The sequence below is a fragment of the Ptychodera flava genome, chromosome 7, assembly GCF_041260155.1.
Source record: "Ptychodera flava strain L36383 chromosome 7, AS_Pfla_20210202, whole genome shotgun sequence".
In the NCBI taxonomy this organism is placed as follows: domain Eukaryota; kingdom Metazoa; phylum Hemichordata; class Enteropneusta; family Ptychoderidae; genus Ptychodera; species Ptychodera flava.
The window spans coordinates 35,275,690-35,290,315 of NC_091934.1; the positions used below are offsets into that span (position 1 = coordinate 35,275,690).

At 37.7% G+C, this 14,626-nt stretch overlaps 1 long non-coding RNA gene across 1 annotated transcript; it reads left to right on the forward strand.

Moving 5' to 3' along the window:
• The first annotated feature begins 11,791 nt into the window (after positions 1-11,791).
• On the forward strand, positions 11,792-14,263 carry LOC139137406 (uncharacterized). Its single transcript, XR_011553382.1, has 2 exons — positions 11,792-12,594; positions 14,073-14,263. It is a non-coding gene; the product is annotated as an uncharacterized lncRNA (long non-coding RNA).
• Positions 14,264-14,626: the final 363 nt, after the last annotated feature.

A 14,626-nucleotide genomic window follows, 5' to 3' on the forward strand; every position in this document is an offset into this window, starting at 1 on the left:
GGCCACTGCAATATATGTCTACAGAGGAATGTTAATTTTAAGAGGACATTTTTTACAGGGTAGGGAAATCTACTTTTTTATCACAAGGCGGGGGAGCTTCATGTTGCAGGCGATGATAAAATCTTAAGGTAAATTTTTTTCCAGGGCAGGGGAAATCGACATTTTTCTCCATAGGACAGGGAAGCTCGGGAAAGAGGCAAAATGTGTGGGAGTGGGTAAAAATGAAGTTGAGTGCGGAGGGTAAGTCGAAAAATTTTCAGTTGGAGAGGAAATTATGAACAGCTAATTAATTACCCTTTAGACTTAAAATTACTCAGTTAACATTACTTGTCCTGCGCAATACGTCTTATCATAATAAGAACCCCTTTTAAAGTGCATTTTTCGTTTGTTGCACCTCAGTAACGCTGCACGCACCTGTGCCTCTATCCCAGCTAAGCTACGTTCACACCCCCTCCCCCCCCCCCCGGCACTTGGTCATCCCTGTCAACAACGGTCGGGAGTATAGCTGTAGCCGGGTGGGGCATGAACTTTCCACAATGTCAATATGTGAATTTATGTAAATTACCCATATAACAGCTAAATTACGTTCTGCCCCTTAATATTTTGCTCGGGCTGACCCTTGGAGTAGGAAATTCCTGGGTCGTGACGTACGTTGCTATTTATGTTATATGCGCTATCGTTGTGAAACGTAACGAGCACAAAAATAGTGGACATACTCGGTTTGATTAGTTTCGATACGCGAAATGCCGGTATGCGTAGTGTAGTTGAACGAAACTATGAGCGTTCAAAGTACACCCGAGCGAGAAAATTGGATGTAAAGCTCTAAAACTGCGACATTTTCTTAGCAAGATACATGAAATTATCAGCTATTTCGAGTGTGATTTTTTCACATGTGTCGTCAACGATAAATATTTCGTGACAGCTCTGAGTTTCCTGATTGGTTAAATAAATATACAGGATGATATTTTGTTGTTATATACATAGACTAGTTGTTTGCTTGCTGTATTGTCACCTTCCTTAATTCATTAAACATTGAAAACATATTACACGCGTACGGTGAGGTAAGAATGAGCCATATACTGGATATACGACATAAATAAGAAGTCCATACCTGCATTGACGTGATTCACATATGTGCATTCAATTATATCAATCCGCAAAACGAGTCCGCGATTTTGATTAAATGTTAGCAATATATAAGTTGAATTGATATTAGAGTGAACTAATATTCTATCATATATGTTTGCTGATCCTTTGAGACTTTTTGATGAACAATGTGAACTTCAGAACGATAGAATATAGCGCGGAAGAACACAACACTGGTCCAAACTCCAAATACCACATCGGTCTTACCAGCCGACATTTGTCATTTTCCCGCCCACCAAGGTAAGAGCTGAGGATTTAGTCACTTTCCGGTACAAATTTCTTATTTACCTCTTATATCAAGTTCTCTCAGGGCCTCTATAACTGTGTCGGTATGAATGTTTAGCAATTAATATCGAGAACTATCAAATTTATATAACTCCAGAACGATTCAGTGCCATGACGACTAGGTCACTTGGCCTAGGCAACAGAAATGGCAAAACAAAGACACAGATCATTCAACGACATACAACAAACAACAGTTAAAAGTTAATGTCACTGTGTCCCAGGATTACTGTGTCAATTGTAGCAAGACAAAATGTGTAGTTGAAATATCTTATCTTATTACGAATGTGCTTGATACTTGAATCATTCTTCTTTGAATATTCTCCTCGGAAATGATCGTTCATAACTTAGGGAGCGTTCAGTATAGGGAAGGCGGGTAAATTGTTCTTGCACCTCTGTCATTCGATATTTATGTTTGAAATGTCAAAGCTATAGTATCTGTGTCTTTTTACAATTTCCTAAGTATTTTTGTCCCATTTATGATCAACAGGTTCTTGGTTTCCTTAATACGGCACTTTTGAATACCAGGTATTTGGTTTGTCATAGAGTGTGTAAGTGTTGTAACGGGTATCATTATTTTGGCATTTTAAGTCCGGGCCTGCATTCGACTGATGAAAGAGAAACAATAAAGTCAATATTGACAGACTGAGTACCGGCTATTTCAACAAGCTGTAAGAAGTAGGCCTAGAAACTGAAAAATGATACACACAAGAAAAAAAAAGCTGGAAACCAATGCCCAGGATTACCAGGGCAAAAGTTTGGTCAAGTTCACATCTTTAACAAATATGCGATTAGTTAAAAAAAATTTTCAGTAATATCTATTCCGAAAACTCAACTTCCTTCCAAAGTTTAAGTGATGAAGAGCTGAGCCTCATCCATCAAGCAATGTTTATTAGGTCAGGAAATGGTAGCCTACAGTTGACAAACAAAAGAAACAAACAATACAAACCGACTAAGAGGAAACCTTACTGGCCATTGGGGCTACACCTCTTCACTACCTAACTGGTGAAGTGTTATCTTGAAGTCTAACACTTTGTCCGGCTCTGTAAGCATCAGTGGCGTCTATCATATTTCTAAGGTATCGTTCAGGTTTGAATCGCGAAATAGCGAAATGAAATATGACTTTATTACCGTTATACCGTGTCCTAGATCAGTTGGTTTTTGGGAACGGGTCAAATGGTGAAGACCCTTGGTACAATTCACATAAATCACACACAACTGCTAATGTGAAAAATATACAGGCATGACGTGTTGTGACGTCATGATGGAGTCGTACTAGCTACATGACTTGATTCACAGCGAGTAGGCTAGGGTTGCCACACTAGACAGGCAGAATCCTTATGCCAACATTCTACCTCAAATGGGTAGAGGAGAGCTCTCGTTTTTTATTCACAAAAGTTTGCAAAGTCAAAACGATTATAACTTGTCAAACAGATCTTGGGACTCTGTGTGCTTTAACTTTTTAAAGTTAAAATATGCTTAATGACTCTGATGACTTTTATGAAATGGAGAATCGTGCTAATTTATGCAATATTGATCTGCGCAACCGAGATAAGCCCACACACTACAATACCTACGTTATACAAGAAATATCAGCTGGTGTACGGTTCAGTGATCAGTGGTTGGCAATAACATTTGGATCACGAGAGGTTTTAAACGCTAAACATAACATACCGTTTCGCAGTTGTCATTGATACAACAGAACACGGGAGGGGGGACATCTATGTGCACCACACTCTATGTATGGGTTTTACACACACACACACACACACACACACACACACACACACACACACACACACACACACACACACACACACACATACATACATACATACATACATACATACATACATACATACATACTACATACATACATACATACATACATACATACATACATACATACCTACATACATACATACATACTACATACATACATACATAACATACATACATACATACATACATACATACATACATACTGAAGTACACAGATGTCTTCGTTGAAAATCAAAGTGTCAAATGCCCTATTGATGATTGATGACTTGGCTTCCGGGAATATTTGCGTATAAGTGAGTGCCTCCATGCACAGATACAATTGACCATGACATATCAAATGCCTGATCATTGTTCTAAAATGTCCAAATATACTGTATAACGATTTATTGTTCATATGCCTGTTACAGAAAAGATTGCATAGGGTTAGGAATTTTGTCTTGCAAGCGTTGTAAAACTGTCTGTTTTGACTCTAATGAGTTTTTGGCCCAGTAAATGACACATGTAGATTTGACAGTCACTTCTCAAAGGGCGTGTGGACTTCTTCTATCTTAACCGTTTTTCTATTTAAATAGTATACAGTTTAGATTCCTTCGGGAAGTGGTGATCAAGAAGTTGAGGACGTGTTCTGTTATTGTTTCGCCTCGCTGGTTGGGTGCCTCTGTAAATATCGAATTCTAGTGACCTTTGTATTTATCAAATGTGCCCTTATCGCTCGATATTGTTGGTAAAGTTACGTATTACCGAGTCTTTCGCCAGTAGTTTAAAGGGGAAGTTCACCAAGGATGATTTTTACATATGTGCTAGCTTTGTGGTCACTTACCCCAGAAAAGCTATTTCGCCATTTATAACTTGCACGATTTTTACAAAAACCGATAGAAATAGTACAGGAAGTGCCCATGTAATTTGAATCATGGGAAAAAGCGCCAAGCTTGGAGCTTGCATAATGTGATATGGAAGGCACCATTTTCCCATGGGTATGGCATTGTCCACTCACCCATGCTTAAACCAGGCTGTGCGTATTTACATAACTTTTGTTTATACTGAGTATCCTTGCATAAACGGTGAATCACTTATAATAAACTGCACAGTACAATAAATTACCCACAATACTCTTGATTTGTATCCTTGAAGGTTACTTTTCTAAAAACTTTTTCAGTTCTGCATGTACGCACTAGAGTGCAGCATCAGAATAATTTTTAAATAATATCTAGAAAAAGTACGTTTAGATATTTCACTGAAAGTTTTAAAATAACCACTAAACAACCATAAAAGTCACATTCTGCAGGTACTACAAATGCCATACTTTTTAGGCAGCAAGTTATGACGAACTGAAGGGGTCATTCTCTGAGAAAACTCAGCATGCAAATTTCTTTTGTCACTTCCATTGCAAAAAGTCAATATCCTTTTGTTTCATAAAACAGGTGCAACTAGTCTCCCTACTTTCCATCACATTATTCTGTATGGCTGAGGACACAATCTCTGGCAAATTTCACAAAAATGCTATCTCCTCTCTCAATTATGCATAATTTTCCAAATTATTTAAAATGAGAATTGAGAAGAATGGTGTGCATAAAAGTACGTTTTCAAAATTTGATAAATAGTCTGTGAATTTGTCTACACATGGGAGACATAGTAGACTTCACTCAGGTATCTCCGAGGATACAAATCGCAATGGACTTATGGGAAATCTACAGTACTGTGAACTGTCCACTGTCAGATTTTTTGTTGCTGTTTACTACTGTATTACTGTGAGTGGACAATGAGGGCCATACCCATCCAAAGATGGTCCCTTCCATATCACATGATGCAAGCTCATAGCTTGGGGCTTTTTTCCCATGATTCAAATTACATGGGCAACTTCCTGTATTATTTTTATCATTTTCGTAGAAAATCGGGCGAGTTATAAATGGTGAAAATAGCTTTTCTGGGGTAAATGACCACAGAGCTACCACATATGTAAAAATCATCCTTGGTGAACTTCCCTTTAAGCTATGTATTCATTCCTTGCTTCGATAAAGTTTGTGTGCGATGTGTGATAGTGAGCGTACGAGCGTGAGTGCTTCACGAACTCTACAGCGTGTGGAGGGGTCGCTATCAGAAAATTGTTACAGCTTAGCTCGGTTATTGAACCAATCTTTTAGAGATTGGGGATTTGGCTGAGCGGCTTTGTCTGTGGCTTCTCTGCTAGGTGACTGGGTACCGTACGTTGTGAGTTCGAACCCCATCGAAACAACCATATTTCCTATCCTGGGTTGGTTAGCTCTGCTGGTGGACAGAATTGTCCCCGAGGCTTCCTGGTAATCCCACAGGGAGAATCATGAAATCCTTTCAGTCCTTTTGATGATATCTTTATGACACCTGTGATATTTCCGATAAAGACTATTCTTGTTTTTGGTAGGGGCCCAACACAGTCTATTAGTATCCTACTAAATGGTTCTTGAAATGCAGGAATTGGCTGTAAAGGGGCCTTTGGAATGGTCTGATTTGGCTTTCCTACCATTTGACATGTGTGACAAGTTTTACAAAAATGTGCTATATCCTGCCTGAGATTAGGCCAATAAAAGTGACTGAGAATTTTATGATAAGTCTTCCTGACTCCTAAATGACCAGCCCAAGGGGTTTCATGGGCCAGGCGTAATATTTCAGCACGATAGGGCTTTGGAACCACAATTTGATGTTTTATAGCCCAATCGTCATCAACCAAGACATCTGGAGGTCTCCATTTACGCATGAGAATACCAGATTTTGTATAATAGGAAACAGGACTATCTGAAGTTTTACCTTCGTCATCAGCCCTATCAAACAAACACAAAATATCTGGGTCTTTGTGTTGTTCTGCAATGAGATTTGATCTAGAAAATGTCTGACCTTGGTCAGCAGAAGTTTTACTGGAAGTTTCAAATCCACGAGGGATAACGGAATGATCCGTATCAAACACCTGACTAAGAAAGGTGTCATTTAAGTCAATGTCTGTGACGTCATTTTTGAGAATATTTTGATTCTCAGAAGTTTTCTTTGACATGGCTCGAGTAACAGCACATGAAGGGTACAAATCAGGGATTTCTAGCTCAATTGGCTCTGGATCCTGATCTAAACTAGGTTTATCAGTCACAAGTGGATTAGTAATGACCTTGTCCCCAGCAAGGTCGTTTCCAAGGAGAAGGTGAATCCCTTCAAAAGGCAAAAAAGGCCTTATACCTAAAGTCACAGGTCCAGAAACAAAGTCCGAAGACAAATAGACATCATGGAGAGGTCGTTACAATCTACCCCCTTTATAAGAACTTTAGAACCTGAAATGACTTTTCAGAAAACGGCAAGGTATCTGCCAACAAAAGAGACTGGGAAGCCCCGGTATCTCTTAAATTTTGACAAGGGTAGCGGAAGAAAAATCACTCGAAAGTGATATAAATTCATCGTGAATAAATGGTTCAAAAAAACCCATAATGCTATCTTGACAAGAATTGACCTTGACCTCATTAATTTGGGATAAGAGGGTTTAACCTCAGAAAATGTGTTGCACACATTATTAGACTCTAATTGAGATTGATGAAGAAATAAAGCCGGTGGGCTTAGATCCACTTTGACCACTTTGACCTTCACGTTTTCTTTTCAATTTGAAACAATCTGCCACGAAATGGCCGTTTTTCTTACAATAAGAGAAAGTAACAGAACGAAAAAAGAGTTCCCACTTTACGAAAAAGTCAGGGTTTTCTCAATTTTCATGTGAAAAATGGAAAAGTAGCGGCATTTGATTGCTTGTTTTGGATAATTTATCTCCAAAATTGCGAATTCTAAAACTTGTGTTAAATAACTTTAATTTTTCTTTGCATTTGACAAGATTGCCATATTTTGACACAAAGATACAATTTCCATTTTCACAGAAAAAAAAATAATTTTGGTGATGTACATAAATTTACCTCTTGTGAATGGCATGAAAATGAAGGAAAAAACTGACCAATGAATTTGCACATTTTAGATACCAACACACCTCATTAATTTTCTCTGAAATAATTTTTTTTTAATAATGAAACCCACCTGTACTTACATTTTTGCAAAGAAAACTTGCATGCATCAAATTGCTCAAGGTAGTTTGCAGATTTTTAAAGAAAAATCCTCTTATACAATTGACTACAATTATTTTCTCTCATTTTTCATTATAATTTGCAAAGACTGGATGTTAAATGAAGCAACTCCTCTATTTTGTGCATTTTTTACAAAATTTCTGTCCAATAAGCTTGTCAGCTGACAAAAGTGTACATTTAGAAAGCCCATGGTACAATTACCTTAGCCATCTCAACTTTTGTTCACTTTGAAGTTCAAGTTCAACTTTTGTTGATATTTGGAATCCAACCGTGCCTAAGGTAACTCAACTTTTGTTCACTTTGAAGTTCAAGTTCAACTTTTGTTGACATTTGGAATCCAACCGTGCCTAAGGTAACTCAACTTTTGTTCACTTTGAAGTTCAAGTTCAACATTAGTTGACATTTTGAAGCTCACCATGCCTATGCTATTGTTCGCTCTGAGTTGGACCATGCCACCCTGGAAGATATCCAAAAATTCACCACTTCATCTTCCCTTCACAAATGACGGCCATCTAGCGATATAGCGGTAAATACGCTAAATTTTCAAACTAATTTTCAGAGCCACTATGTAATTTCTAGTAAACTCATTTTCACACCATCGGTGTTTTATTGCCTGATGTACAAGGTAGTGGTATTTTTTACGAATTTCCATTAGTTCTACGCATGAATTTTTTGATCGAAAAATTGATGCTTTGTAAAGTTTGGTCAAACATCCCACGCATTCACTTTTCCAAGGACGTTTTTTCGATAAAATTTGTATGGTCAACCCAATGTAATATCATTCGACTCTTCGACTCTTAATGGTACGAAATGTGTCAAACTGTCAGCCGACCCCTATCGACCCCTAGCATTTTGACGTAAGGGGGCTTTATTTCTGCCCACTTTTAGTGATTTCTAAAATGTGGACGCCTTATGTAAACATAGCCAGGGCTGCAGCTTGGGGCCGGGGCAGCAGGTAACCTCGACCCCTGTCCATTTCGACCCAAGTATTCACACCCTCTTGTTGTTGTTTGTGGTCAGATCAATCCCGGTGCCTTGGTCACTTCGACCTTCAGTCACTTTTCATGTTACATGTACCTGACAACGTTTTACTGAGTACATTATGAAACTTGTTTCTGTGAGAAAAGCTGCTTGCTTCAAATTCGCTACAACAACCAGATACTTGTGTACGCCGCGTGATACTTGTGGGAGGCCTGGTGTACCCCAGCGGCCCCATTGTCATTTACTGACTAGGGAATGTGTGTCACTGAAGTGGGGATGGATTACAGCATGTCATTTACTGATTTTCGGAATAAGGCATTCGTCATTATCGCAATTGCTTGTCATATGCGGCAAGACTGGATGAGAGAAGCCGACCCGCTCGCCTTGGTGTCTTGACGCCAAATGAGCCGATTTCCGGTTTAAGCGTTGGACTTACAGCAATGCATTATGGGATATCTTCCAGGGCGGCGTGGAGTTGAACTTAAGCTAATGTCATCTGTTCACTTTCAAGTGACACAAAATTTACTGGTGAGTGTTGTGGTTTTACCATGTGTAGCAGTGCATAAATAGCTTTAAAATAAAAATAGTGCTTACACTATTGAATACATATAACAGGAGAGATAATGCATTTCTAGTTAAAATAAATGTATTTTTTTAATTAAAATTGACAGAAATAAGATCATACAAACTACAAACACATGGGACCATTAAGATTTATGCAAATTTACAGGGCTGCAGACATTTATAGAAAATCATTTGAAATACATGAAAATATTAACAACATACATTTGTATCTTTGTAAAGACTGGACTGAAATTACTATGGATGGCAAATCTTTTCAAAGTGATGCTACACAAAAGCGTGACCCTTCAAGTGTTTTTGCATGACAAAGTTCCACCCTCCCAATTATCATGTGCTAAAGCAGTAATCTATCCTCTGTGTGTCAAAGTCTAATAATAATAATGTCTGATTTGACACAGACTTTCTCATTTGACCTTTGAACAATTATATATTTGTCCACACCTGAATGGAAAGTGATATCAAAGAATATAAAGGAAAAAGTTTGAAAAACTGTCACAAAAGTGGTTTCAAAGAATGTTACAAAATATGTAATTACATTCTCTTAAATTCTTTACAAACATGAATAAATCTACATATATACAGTGCCATCCAATAATATATCAGTATTTGAAACTTCTATCTTTTGATCACCAGGTGTTTTCATATTCATAGAAGATAAATTTCAAGTACAGAAACTGTAAATTGTGATGGTTTTTTACTATTCTTCTTTTTTATTGCAATGTTCTATTCCTAAGGTATTAAAGATACACAGTATTCAGCCTGTCACTTCAGCCTGAACACGCATGTTTAACTGAAAATGTACATGTGAAAAGTGTATTATTGATGAGTGAATTCTGGTGCAGACTAGAATTCAAATGTAAACATTAAAGGCCAAGAAATGCTAAATGTTTATGACTTTTACCAAATTTCAGCCAGATTGTCTTGTCTTACTCCCATGAGTACGTTTGCGTGCATGGTTTTAAGCCTGTCAATTCAGCTTGTACATGTGTAAACTGCATTGCCATTGTTGACAAATGAATTCTGGTCCGGACTAGAATTCAAGTTAAACAGTTTCCCCAGTTTTGGTAATGTACAGTCTATATGCATGTGTTTGTATATCAGCTTGTGTGTCCTCTGTTAATTACACAGAAAATCTGCAAGATTTCTCAGAGCTACTTGTAAATGTATGCCTGTACAAACTCCCTCCCATCATTGTCATCAGTTTGTCTTTCTGTACTGCATGAAAGTGAAGGTGTTTTGTAATATGGCAGTTTCCCCAGTGTTGTGTAGTGAGGAAATTTCATGTAATGAGAAAAGTCACACAACTACATCTGAGTGTCTCTACACTGTAAATTTTTTTGGGGGCTTGAAAAAATTACCCGTGTAGGACTTGAACCCACGTTCCCCCGAATTCGGTTAAAGTTGGTTTGACATGTGCTGTCCTGTTTGCCTTTTTTTTCCGAGAAAAAGACCTCAGATTTTACACTGGCTATTCTCCCAAAGGAGATGTTTTAAGGAATCACACACCTACACACACACACACACACACACACACGTGTATATATATATATATATATATATATATATATATATAATATATATATATATATATATATATATATATATATATATATATATATCTTTGTGTGTGTATGTGTGTAGGTGCGCGTATATAGTATGTCTATGTATGCAAGTGTGCTGCACAGAAAAATTTGCACAATTTTTCAGAGCTACACTGTATGCCTGTACACAGTCACTCTATCATTGTCTTCTCATTGTCTGTCTGTACTACATGTCTATTCACACATTTGCACGTATATATATATGTGAATATACATATATGTACATATGTAGTAGTACAGTACATACAGGGACTATGATGTGCATATGTATGCACGTTCATGCCTGTTGCAATGTAAAGACATAAATAATGCACGTCCATCTCAACCCATGTTGTTTCCCTGTACACCTGTAAAAACGTTTTCCAGTGTGTTAACTTATTATTTTCCATTTGAGGCCTCGTGTTTCAATTAACACCAATGCAGTTACAAATATTTTAGTATGCTTGCTATGACAATGGGTCAGAATTTCCACTAAATTCATGACAAGCATTGTAACATATCGATTGTAATGACAACCACCATTGTTCATATCACTGGAGTAAAATTACCAAGCTGTTGTGAGTTTGAAATAGAATAAATTATATGCAGCACATAACATACATTGGCCTGAAAGTGTTCATCTTAATTTGTTCAAAGCCTTGACAAGGAGTAAATTATTTTACCTACAATTTTATGGCATTAGAATATTCATGCAACAGTGTCCCTTAATGTTTTTGGATGTCACTGACACTTGGTTCATAAAAGTAAAATGCAGCTAAAGTGAGCATATGTTGCTTATAATATTATTAGTGAAGTATCTTAAAGGTACCCCCTTTTTACTCAACATTTTGGAAACTTCAAGCTCAACTTGGATGGGTACACCTCAAACCGCACCTCCCCCCCCCCCCCCGTGTAATGATGAGTTTCTCCTTGCACCATAGGTATGCAATATGCATGTTTAAATGTTTGACCCCTTGTTAACTTCAAAATAGATGACCTAGGCCTATACCTTCACTGTTTCATCCGATGTTTTGTTTACAGCTTGTCGGGTATTCCTTCTCGTCTCAATTGCAGATTGTTGCATTGCATTCCTTTGTAAAGCTGCTGCTGTTATTAGCCGCGATAAGTACAACGTTCATATGATTTGAGGCAGATCGTCCAACGCGCTGGGATTACCTCCGGGGATTACCTCCATTGAAGGGAAAAAGTACCTGCCGTGTGCCGGTGCAGTAACGATCAGTGACCCGAGTCAAACGATGGAGGTAGCAAACGAAGTCAAACATCGCATTTCGGCATGGTTGAGACATCTCGCTCAAACTCTCACGGTCAAAAGCTTCGCAGCGGCTTTTTCTTTGTCCTTGAGTGCAGCTGTGCATGCTTTGGTATGTAAGCTGGGTGTGTTGTGACGTAACTGTATATACTATTAAAATAGGTAGGGGTCAGTTCCTTGTGCCATGCCGCCAGAAAAAATATTGCAATCTTAAAGCTGAAACTATATCACAGGACGAAAACACAGTAGTGATTGTAAGTGATATACAATAGAATTATACTCAAGAGAGAAATGCACACCTTACACTTAACAGGCAGTACAAGATCTGTTCCCTACTGTCCTTCCCTTTTTACAATGGACTACCCGACCCTTGACCTTCACTAAGGTAAAAGGTAAATATGAACCGAATCTCGACACACAGACAGAAACCGGCGGAACGCATAAGTCATGTCACGGTTTTTGTGGAGGGACCGTGGTCATGCACAGTGGCTGCGTGCACGATTTTGTGGAGGGACCATGCTGCGTATCATACCATCGTCAAAGATTCGCACAATTCAACATTTATTCGACCAGTCTTCAAGGCGACAGCTTATGCAGTGAACTGTGCGTGATGTAACAATTATGCAGTGGATCGTCGCTCAGACCTGCTTATCCAGGTCATGGATAATGGCGTGCAGTTGCAGAAAAAACAGCCGGCTTTAGACTCAAGCACCTTACACAACATGTACTTTTGACCACAGTCGAATCGTGACTTTAAACAGCGTGTATGTATAACCGACATACTTGTTCATCTCAGGAATTTGACCACTTCGGTTCACTGTTGCGGCCGGCCAGGAATGTAGTGTAGTGGAGGTATCTCATTCACACACTCTTCCATGCCTATACAAAGGTATGTCAAGTTTGTAATCTTTATCCAAACACCCTTTTGGTTCAAATCAAACAAACATTGACCAGTAAAGCTCAATCTTCAAATAGCAAGGGAGGAGTCCTTGGGCGAGGGGGGAGGGGGTTGTTACTTTGAAATGTATTATGCCAAGGGACACTTTGTAAATTTTAGGCATGTCCATTTGATCAACAGACATTCAACTGTAGACATTTACATTTCAATTACATTCAGCATCGCCCTTCAGGTCTTTTTATACTCCATTGTGTAATTATAGGCCTACAGACATACACGGTATAATATTGCAAATTACCAAGGTACATTTTCTTTTAACATTGCACCTCTGCTTCTACAGTACATGCATGTGCGTTTCTCAGGCCCACTTCTCCCATTGCCAATATCTTGTATTGAAATATAAAATATATTAGGATTTCACTGAAATTTTCCAGCTCACAGAGTCAGAGCCATTCATTGTGGCACCAGAATTTTGCCAGCACTGAAGGTCGTCTAGCCTTGTGTTAGGAAAACCTATAAGTACATATAATTTTACTAAGTTCAGTGGTTTTTCAGAGACATGCACAAAAATTTGTATCTTTTAAACCTCAAATTTAATTAGGCCATGTTGATGCAAACTGTCAATGTAAAAGTAGTGTACAGTTTGCAATTTCCTGAGAAAACTGACAAGAACTTTGCCATTTAAACAAATCCAATCATGGTGCAATGAAGCATTTGATAACTAACACTTCTCTTACATGTTCCCTACCACAAGTTTGTTGAACTGATTGCACTCTGAATAATTGCCTGTATTTTCACCAAAAGTACCACATTATCTTTCACAATATACAAATTTTATGTTTTGTAAATTCATTTAACACTAACAAAAGAGCTCTCCATTATATTTAAATGATTTGAGAAAAATGAATTAAATGTGAACTGACAAATATAAAGAGACTTAAATAGTACATGTACAGTTGTGTACCAGTCAAACATACATTTGATGCTGAACACTTGCAATAAGTAGGTCTTTCATACTCTGGTATTTTAATTGCAAAGGTAATTCTGGAGTTTTAAATGAAAGAGTAAGTGAAAACTACACTGTACAGGTACATATGACAGCCAGCTATAATACTGTACTGAAATGCCAGTGTCAGTTGCTTTGAGACAAACAGCTTATTACACCTTGACTAAACTGCTGGATCTACTTTCCCTTGGACCCCTCACCAAAAACAAAAAATAGAAGCATAGTCACATAGGGGTCATGATATATATCTATGAAATGGTCATAAATGTGAAGACAGTCAGTCAGAATTGAGCTGATGATGTTCTGGTGTACAGTACTGAAAATGAGAGTAATTATACACATGGTACATAGTGAATTTAAATATTTTTGTTTTTTCTTTCAATTACATGTCAATACATATTTTGTATGCTGTTTGGTTTGTATGGCTCAACTAATATGTGTGTTTTATTATCTTTGATTGTAGATCATTGCCATGAGAAGGACACCAACAACACAATAGAGGCTGAAGAATTACATGGGCACATGAACAGTACTTCATTGTGTGTAGAGTTGATAAAGATTGATGACGGAAACAAAACGGATGGGACCCAGAATACTTGCCAAGACTTCAAGACCATATTGAGGAGTAAGTAGTCAAACCCTTGATGGAAAAGCTACATCATATGTCAAAGAAAATCAAGGGACTATAGTTTAGGTAGATTCTACAAATACTCAAAAATGTTTGAAGCTTTCAACTTCGTTGATTTAAGAACATTGTCACAGAGTTTTCCTTTTCCTTCCTCCAATTTGGTTTTAGAATGGATACATGTAGCGAACAAAATTCAAATTGACATCTTTTGATACATGTACAGTAAGATTGAAGTCATGGTCAAAGATACGAGAAATTCCCCTGACAAAATACTGGTTCAGTTGCTTTGAATATTGAAACAAGGACTCTAAGGGGTGTCTTTAGCTCATACTTGTATACATGTAGTTAAATACATGAAGCTTTTTATGTGATGTTTATTTTGCATAATT